This window comes from Rhagoletis pomonella, unplaced genomic scaffold (assembly GCF_013731165.1).
Source record: "Rhagoletis pomonella isolate Grant_MI unplaced genomic scaffold, Rhpom_1.0 Rhpom_scaffold_00004, whole genome shotgun sequence".
NCBI lineage: Eukaryota > Metazoa > Arthropoda > Insecta > Diptera > Tephritidae > Rhagoletis > Rhagoletis pomonella.
The window spans coordinates 6924522-6934995 of NW_023458558.1; the positions used below are offsets into that span (position 1 = coordinate 6924522).

General features: G+C 34.2%; 1 protein-coding gene across 7 annotated transcripts in view; it reads right to left on the bottom strand.

The window, feature by feature from the left end:
- The window catches only part of LOC118736887 (mucin-4), a 249715-nt gene that overhangs the window by 90238 nt on the left and 149003 nt on the right, over positions 1–10474 (bottom strand). The window lies entirely within an intron of this gene.

The window sequence follows — 10474 nt, forward strand, 5'->3', positions numbered from 1 at the left end:
TTTGTATTATGAGTAGGTACATTTATTTATCCAAATACATACACACATACATACATATGTACATACGGGTATCTAATTATTTGCATGAACTTAGCGTAGCGCTATGGCGACATTTTTTATGTCTAAATGTTTATAGAAATTTTGATAGCAAATACCCAGTCGGAAATTTGGTCATGTATGACTTTTAGGAATTTATTATAGGGTACTATTTTGATATTTTAACCTGTTACGGAGGTAGCGACAAAAATATGGGCATCAAACGAAAAGAGATCATGCGAGGTTTCGTATAGATTATCTTTTATCAACCAGTTACGGAGATATCGAAATTTAAATTTAGATTTGCAATACAACTTTGGGGTGTTGTTACATGAGTCCATACTCATGTATCATACTCGAGGCGAACAAAAAAATTTAATAAAAATGGCCGCTTTTGTCAAAAATCGTATTTTTGCAAAAACTGTAAGTTTTATTGCAGATTTCGATGCAATACTTAAAACATTTCTAAAGCATCGAATCCGATCATATAATTTTGTTTTTAGAATAGAAAGACATAACGAGGCATATTCTGGATTTCGTACGAATCGAAAATTTTAAATTTTTGTATAGAAAATGATAGGAAAATTTCATGATTTTCGATTAGTACGAAAACAAGAATTCGCCCCAATATCTTTTAATACAGTTTTATTTAAAACAAAAAAAAAAAAAAAAAAAAAATAATTAAAAAATAATAAAAAAATGTATAAACAAAATATATACGGTGGCGAGAATGTTAATAGGGAAGAAACATTTGGGCAAGTTTTGGCTACTTTACTTTGTTTAAAAGATGTTGATTATTTTTTTATAAAAATAAAGCTTACTTCGTACGATATTTATAAAAATTTTAGGAATTTCAACAAATGTTGATCAAAATTTTAAACATTTTAATCGGATGTTTAGAATTTTCTTGAGTATGCAGTTTTTAGTCCCTTAAATTTTAGTATAACAAAGTGCAAGTTTGAAAAGTAGCTTGGTCTTACCTTTGATTTTTGGCAATTTTTTGTTCGCGCATTTTCTTTCATACAAAACATCTCCGCCATTGTTTTTTTTTTTTTGTATGAAGAAAATGGGCAACAAATTCCACAAAAATAATTTACCAAAAATCACAGCTACTGAAATTGAATGGGCTACAAAACGGCATACTCAGAATGTTTCTATAAAATCTGATGAAAAGCTCAAAATTTTTATGAAACGAATTTAGCTAATTGTACAACGTTTGAAATTTTGACTTACGTGGTCTTTGTTAGATAACGAGCAATAAATAATAGTAAACATTAAATAATTAAATAATAATAATCGAAAAGGGAATGGCCAAAGAATGCTAAAACATCTGTTCCCTATTTATATTTGCGCCCCTGTATCTACAGATTATATTTTGCATATCCATGCATTTTTTGAGGGAATCTGTGTTTTTTATAGTTAAATTGAAGTTAAAAACGATGGATAAATAAAGAAGTAATAAGTGGTAATATGAAAATACGCAAAGAATTTTTCTATGAAAAATGAGCAGGAAAGAATGTTACTCATACGCCATGCCATGTCTTATCCATTGAATACAAAATTCTCTCGATTTCAATCGGAATCAGCGAGCAATTCCATATAGGAATTGGATAGTGGCGTCCGTGGAATATTTTTCCTGTAAACCAGTGTAAGTTTTCAGTTTTTGTCTTTTTTTGGTGCCTTCTTTTGCCTTTTTTTGCTATTTCTAGTGCTTTTTCCTTCCTATTTCGCCATTTTATTTTGCCTTTTTTATAGGTTTTTTGGCCCTAAAAATCCGTTCCCTGACTATAACTCTGGGTCATGTTTTCATGATTTTTGTTTTGATATTATATATTATATATTTTGTTTACTGGTCGCGCCTTGTTGCGCAAATTTTTTTCCATAGGGATATACTTTGGCTCCTTGGCTACGAAATTTCGGTTATAAAGCTGTGCCCCAATTTACCCTTTCTACCACTATTTAAAGTCGAAGTTTAGCATCCTTGTCATCCAAAATTCGTAATCATTCGCAAACAAGAGCCAATAACAAAGTACTCAGGGCATATACGGATCGCCGATCTAAATATATCTTAGAAGTATGAATGTCGTTTGTGCCTTTTTCTGAAAAAGTTTTCATGTGTACCTAAGGTAACTGGTGCATAAAAATGCCACGAAGATGATCCTAAGAAAAGTATAATTCGGCGTTTTTCTCCTATAAACCCGTAATTATAATTATCCATGTTTTATTTCATTACTGAATAGAAAAACATTTCAAATAATTTTTACCGGTTTTACTGTGCAAATACTCCTCTGAGCGTTGGGTGGAATCAACTTCGGAGTAACTTACGTAGAGTTTCGCTTAACTCAAACTGCTTGCTGTCGAAATACTTAACCGTGGTAGAAAAAGGCTATGAAGTTTAGTGGGTAAAAGTTTCACGCTGACGGATTTTCAGTCCGGTTCGCGATACTCCCCTGTTGAAAAACAAAAACAAAAAAAAACCTAAAAAAGTTTCTTCTTAGTTGTTCACTCCACAAAAGCCTATTTTTTCGGCGAGCTACCCAACTTACTGATATATATTTTTTGAAGAGGCCGTTCATCCAGCAACCACGCGGTCAGCATAAATATGTAAACATATGTATGTACATTAGGGTGGTCCAAAATAAGTTAAGTCGAAATTTTAACGCGCTCACCCCCTAGGATTGCTCTATATCGAAAAAGGTATACCCCTATTTTTTTTTTCAAAAAATATCTCCCACTTTTCCATGTATTTTGCATGAGGGAAAACACTTTTCGTGGAAGTGGTATGAAATTCTTGAAAATCAATATTATTCGACCGGAAAACTCTGGTTCGCTTCAGGAGACTTCCAATAATTCCAATATTCGATTATTTATTTAACAAATTTTTAATAATGAAGATTTTTTATTTATCCCCCCATTGCATTTTCTGGCATTTTCTAGGGGTTTTGGCGGTCCTATAAAATATGGTCACTAAGAAAAAATTGAAAAAAAATAATAATTGGTGTTTATTATTGGGAATCTGTTGAAGAGAAACAGAGTCTTCCGGTCGCAAAATATTGATTTTCAAGAATTCCATACCATTTCCACGAAATGTTCTTTTTATCCCATACAAAATACATGGAAAATATTGGGCGCTTTGAGCGACCTCTAAATATTTTTTGATGTCAAAATAAAAAAAAATACGGGTATACTTTTTTCGATATAGAACAATCCTAGGGGGTGAGAGCATAAAAATTCTGATTTTATTATTTTACATGCATTTTTGGACCACCCTAATATACATATGCAAAAGCTTTTGTGAGCACGCGTGGCTATTAAGCCGCTGCATATCTGCAAGGCAAAGATTTCTGAACCATTTCGCCGCCAATTATCGGCCAAATATCCAGTCTTTGGCGAACGGAAACAGATGTCTCGTGATTTTATATATTTTATTGTTGCTGAAGTTGTTGTGGCTTTTGTTGTGTTTTTGTTGCTGATGCAATGAATTTCCTTGTTTACTATTTTCTGATTACCATCCATTGCTGCCTGTGATGAAAGTCCAGATTTAGCTTTTACGGCTGATAGTTGCCACATGCAGATGCATTACACGCTGCAACACCTTGCCAACCAATGGCATACAGATTTTTAGCTTTAGGGGCGCCCCACGTCAGCCACCATTTGCACACACCCACACAAACACACAGTCGGATCCTAAACACGCTACGCGAACAATAGCAAGTTGATCTAAATTAAACCTGGCTAACGACTCACCCGCCTGAGTGTTCCTCCATTTGTATGAACGTATGTATGTACATATGTATGCACGAGTATGTGTTTATGTGCATTTGCGCCACTTCCCTTTCCACTTCCACTGCGACTGCGGCTATGCCTTTACATAATCTATTCGTAAACAGCGAGTTGTTGTTGCTATTCTTGTTGCACTTGACTTTTACATTGAAAATCGTGCAATTCACCTGCCACAACCGCCAGTCAGCCAAGTAGCCAAGTAGCCGCATGCTGCATGCCACACTACAATTGGTCTAGTAGAGCGGGCGGGCGCGGGCGCGCGCTCGTTGCTCTCTGCCGGCAATTTGCACCTTGCAGCTGTGCAATAAGAGCAAACAACCACAACAAAAGCATGCAACTAACAAGTGCATCTGCATCTGCATCTGCATCTATGTGCAACGGCGGCGACTATGCAACATCTGCGCGCGCCGTATTGCAGCTGCTGTGGGCTGCATTGTTCTGCAACCGAGTGAAGTTTACTAACACACACACACACACATAAATGTAAATGTATAGCACCAAGTGTGTACTTTTACATGTGTTTTTTTTTGTTTTCTTTGCTATGGCCGCTGTTCATGTTGTGGCGCGTGCAACACAAAAACAACAATTCAACATGAACGACAGGCAGCAATTTTCTAGTTGCAATAGTTGCTGCAGCAATTGCCTTGTGCCACACAACAACGCCTTGCCACCTTCTATGCTCCTTTCGCCCATTAAACATTGGACACTTTCTTCATTCTCCACCTCCTCCCCAGCTGCGTCGTCGTTCTCCTGCCGCTCTTTGTATCTTTCGCTTTTCTAACAATGAATGACTTTACGCCAACGCCATCCCAACGGAAATTTCAGCCACTACAACTGCAACTCCTTCGTTCACTCGTTGACTCGAGGTAACTTCCTCTGCTCTCGCTTTGAGTCAGCGCGCCACCATGCCATGCCATGCGCCAAATGAGTGTGGCGGCCACAATTTTACAGATGCACTTGCTGTTGCATCAATGATGTTGTCGTCACTCGCTTTGCTTTTATTTTGCGGCTGCTGTTGGCATGGCAGTCTACCTTCGAGTTTACAAGGTGTACTAGTGTTGTTGTTATTTTTACTGCTTGCGCTATTTGAATATGTGCTTAAACATGTGTATGTATGTATGCACTTATGTATATCTAGTGGCATGTTGCATGTTATGCGCGCGCCAGCCACTTGTTGTTGTCCAGCCAGGCAGCCAGGCAGCCAGGCACGCGGTCGCAATTTTATAGTCAACAACAGACGCGATTAATGCAATTGTACTATTACGTCTGCAATTTGTTCGATCGCGCGGCGCGAGAGTTATTGGCCGGCTGCTGCAGTTGCTGATCGTTTGTTGTTGTTAGCCTTTCCGGCTGCTTCTGTTGTAGCTGTTGTTGTTTGGTTGTAACTATGTATGTTAAACATACTTAATGGCGAGTAGTGCCAGCACGTTTGCCAAATTTACAAATTATTGTTTGAAAATTTGTTATTTGTTGTGTCATTGTATGAGTGTGCTTGATTGTTAGAAGTGATTGTAGGCAGGAGCCATTTTTTAAATCTTCTTTCAAGTGATAACGGATTTTCGTTAAAATTCACGTTAGACTTCGTATAGGAGTATGGTCAGGTAAACTAAGCCTACTACTCTCCACATGCTGTTTTCATAAAACTAGTTTTTGATATTTAGTGAGTTCTGGCATTAAAAACAAATTTTTGTGAAAAGTATATTCGGAAGATGTCGATTATAAGCTCTATACATGTAGATCTAGATAAAACCTCTATCCAGTGTCAAAACGTTAAAATAACCGTTAATAAAAAAATAAATAAAAATAGATCCATAAATTAAAAAAAAAAAATAACATGGAAAATTTCGTTAATTTCAAAAATAAAATTCTAAAAAGTAAGAATATATACATTTTTTTAATCAAAATACAAAAAGGGTCAAGAAAATCCAGATTTGTCTCGCAAAAATCCCAAATCAAACAAAGGAGAAACATCATGAAGAAATCCTGAAAATCACAACAAAAAACTTAATAAAGCTCTGAGAAAACATCAAAGTATTAAAAAAAAAAAATAAAAAAATTGTCAAAATTTTAGTTTTCTAATCAGACAACGGTGGAATTCATGAAAAATCTCGAAATACCAGGAAAAATACCGAAAATTGAAAATGTATGAAAAAAAAAGTTGCAAAAAGTTCAAAACAATCTCGAAAGAAACTCGAAAAGAGTACAAAAAATGCATTACCACAGAAGACATCTCGAGAAAATATCAAACATTTTCAAAGATCCTGAGAACATGAACATTCCTTTTTATTCAAATACGAAAAACAGTTTCAAAAAATCGTAAAAAAAGTCTCGAAAAATATCCCGATAAAAATTACCGGAAAATTTTCGAAACTGCTCAGGAGTTCTAATTATTCTAATAAAAACCCGTAAAGTCCTTTAATATTTGTGCCAATAATTGCATTTTCCACCACGCCTACATTGCGAAATTTTAACACTATTCTCAATATCAGTTAATATTGCGACATCTCAATTTCACTGGAATTCTAACGAAATTGCCCGCCCCAACTTTGCGAATTCAACCCTGAATTTAGTGAGTGTTTTTTTTTGAATCATCAATTTATTAATTAAACTTAAAATCAGATAAAAATTTTGAATTGATTTTGAAATATTTGCGTCTTTATCAATTCTTACTTATTTTACCGACAAAGCCGGGTAAAAATTCTTGTAATAAAAAAAAAAATTAAATAAAATAATGCATAAAAATTCTTGTAATAAAAATTCTTGCGTGTTTGTAATTTTATTGCGTCAACAAAATTATCAGCAAAGCGTAAAGCAAACTGCATTAATCATAACTGCGATTCGAGAGATTTCAAAATTAGTCAGTAAATGTAGCTATAGATAAAGGCCGATGAGTTTAACAATCCAAATGTTGAAATAAAACTTGGTTATCAGTGGTGATTTTCATATACATATATACAGACATATATAACTATATAACGTTACTTTAATTCACAAAGGCCCTAACCAACACATTTTTCGAAACTGCGTTTTTCACAGATTTTGCTAAGAGGTATTATAAAGTACACTTTCAATAAATATTTTACCAAAGACAACGGAGTTACATGCCTTTTTTTTTTAAAAGCCCTAGCTGTTTTTGATACTCGTTTAAAAATGTTTTTTTTTGCTTCTCCTCTAAAATAAAAAAAAATGCTTGGCTAGTGCCTTTGTGAATTAAGCTAACTATAAATACAAAAAGAAAATTAAAATTAGAAGAGGTAATTTTTTCGAGAAAAAAGTGAATTTCATCGATAAATAAATAATGTCACAAAGTCTGCCAAATAAGTTAGAAAAACAAATCTTTTAAACTACTAGCTTTAGTAATCATTAGTTAGTTAAGTTATGAGTAGTCAAAGCTCGTAAAGAAATTTAGTGTAAATTTATTATTTTTCGTTGTCGCAAAAATTTCACAAAAATGTCAAATTAATAATGCATGCATCATTTTAATTGCTAAACACACTGACTGCCGTCTATCATGAAAACACACACACGCGCACACAAACCCATGTACATATGTACACAAAAATGCATAAGTATGATAGGAACTGTAATATGCACTTCATTTTTGTTTAGTACATTTTGAAGGCATAGTCCCCAGTCGACAGCGCGCCCGTCAGGCAAACTGACCCAGTTATGTACGCTGCCACCGCCGCCGCCGCCGCCGCCACCTTCGCCGTCACCGCTATTGCCAGCGTTCCGCACAATAGAAACCCTTAGAAAGTCACGTTTCACTTATCTTATGCACATTTTTGCAAAGTTGTCAATTTTTCCCTATATATTTTTTTTTGTTGATTTATCGATTTTTTGTTTTTTAATAGAAGTATGAGTAGGGAGGAGCAAGCGGGGAAAAAAATTAATTAAAATTTAAGAATTAAAGACTCAGTAATCGATTTAGCTTCAAAGAGATGAGTAAGGACTGAAACCACATACATTAATTTTCATAATATAATTATTCGCCATACATAAGTGTGTACTTATGTACATATGAATGTATTTGGACGCGCCAAAGCTGGGTACTTATTTATGGAAAACTTTCTTAGAGCAGCTTAGAGCAAGCATCAAAAAGTTTATAGCGAGGTGCAGAACAAAATCGATAAAGCCTTTTGAAATCCAAAAAAGCTATTTATAAAGTCTCTTCATTTATAATTATTTAGAAGGACTATCACAACCTACATCACCTTAAAGCAAAAGAGATCAAAATTGTATTAATTTTTTTTTGGAAGACAAAACAAAACAAAAAAAAATAATTTATTTTTGCGCATATCGGTATAATTTTTTGACAGTTATCAAACATACCCATATTCATAATCTCTACCGGAGAGTATGTAAATGTAATGCAGAAATTTTAAAAACACAAGTATGCAATTGCCAATGTATGTATGTACATTAGACCTTGCCCCAAGCTAGGGTCGTCTGTTTACATTTTTCCTCATATTATCGGCATTTACAGTCAGTGCTTTAAGTATTATATATAGATGATCTTGTCTTGACTAGAAAACTTTTTGTTCCAAAGTGCATTGACCTCAAAGGCCCCATTCCACGACTTACCCACTAAATCTCAGTTCAGGTGGTAGCAACTTAACGGACCACCCTAATGTCGGTAAATCAAAGATCGACAAAAATCTTTAAACAATTGCTGTCGGAGTATTTATATTGGACATTTTTTTTGGCCTATCGTTTTTCGTCATATCTTCGGCATATACATATAGTCAGATTTTAGAGTGTAACACACTCTGCTCGATACTCTTTCGCTCAAAAATAATTGTTTTGAAATAATTTTATAATTTGCAAATAAAAAAGAGTTTTCTGTTTCATTGACCTCAAGTACCCTCTTCTAGTACTTACCTGCCAGATCTCAGTTTTTCATAACCCTAACGTAGCTAAGTAGAGTATTTTGATTATATCGGTGGACTTATTTTAAAACGTTTAAGGGTTCGGAAAAAAATACCGCGGACGATTTTTTTATTGCCCATAAGGTGGTACGATCTAATGTTCATACACAATGGCTACAATAACTAAACAGCAATGAAATGCACAGCAACCGCTAACAAGCGGAAATTTCGTTTCTTATCAACATTAGAAAACCAGAAGAAGAAGAGAAAAAAAGAACCTGCAGGAAAAGGTACAAATTGATTTTACTTTGCATGTGCGTGAATGTACATATGTATGCACATTACGGTGTGAGCTCTCCTAAAACTCTTTTATTACTTACGCATATTTGTAGTAATGAAATAATGAAAATGCAGCGAACTGAGATAGGTCTGTTTAGAGGTTGCGCATAGGCTACACAAATTTTAAATTTTTTTCTTGCAAATATCACTTATTTTACTGAAGCGTTTTGAAATATATCAGCACTCTTTTGTTTGCCTTTGGAACAGTGGAATTTTAATACAGATTACCAAAAAAGCTCAATAATTTGGCAAGCTCTGGGAGTGTTAAAGCTGGTTGATCTAAATATAGAATACTCGGATAAGCTGCCGTGTTTTTACAATAGGTTAAAGTTCCTCCAAAACAGAAAACGTTCAAAATCTACGTATGGGTAAAAAATATAAAAAAATGCAATTATTTCTACTATGATTTTAATATTTGATACTCTGCGGAACCTCTGCATCTAATAAAGCTGGTTGCTTATGTTAAAAAGCTCAAACAGCAAATCTAAGTAATTTATGGTGCACCTTAATGTAGATACACACATATGTATTTATGTAATCATGACGAGAAGCTTTCACAAACGGCCACCAATGTGTTGTGCGTGCAACAACTAAAATAACAAAAAAACCTCCACCGGATAACAACAAAGTCAGCAAAATTATCAAACAACGCTTTTTAAATTTTTGCATGTAATTTTTTTTGGTGTTGCGGCTTATGTAAAACACATAAGTATTTCTGAAATGCGGTTTGGAAAGCCATGGGTTCAAAACCTACTGTATCTCCATTTCAAAACTTCGAAAGCTAAACAAAACATCTCATAAACCTGAAGGCAGAGCGGAATAATACTTAAGGCAAGACACGTTACAAGTCGGGAAAGAACCTCCGCTGAAAGTTTCTTTGTATTTTTAACTGACTTCCAAATAAGGAGGAGGTTATCAGTTCGTCGGAATATTTTTGTTTTTTTATGTATGTATGTTACCGCATAACTTTGGACCACGTCAACTGATTTCGATAATTCTCATGAGATATATATATATTTTTTTTTTTTATATGAGAGTTGAAGTCGGTTTTTTTTGCTAAAAATTACTTGTTATTAAACAATTTTTATTGAGCTTAGGGCCGTTTTGAATGAAAAACTATTGTGGAAAAGCAACAATAATTTATGAAAATGGTAGAGGTGAAAGCTATTTCGGAATTTTTATTTTTATATTTTTAGACCTCAACTAAAGTAATCGTCCGATTTTTTTATTCCATTTGGTTTAATTTCGTATTTTTCCTTTTGTGCCTTTAAACTATTTACTTAGCACTTATCAGTAAACTGCTTTTTTTTTGTTTATTTCTACTTAACTAGAATAGCGAGTAAGTACCTACTAAAAATGAATTTGCTATAGATTAGATTTTCGTGTAGTTGCATTTGTACATACATATATGTGTGTATGCACTTATATGAATATCAGGCTTTTTAGTG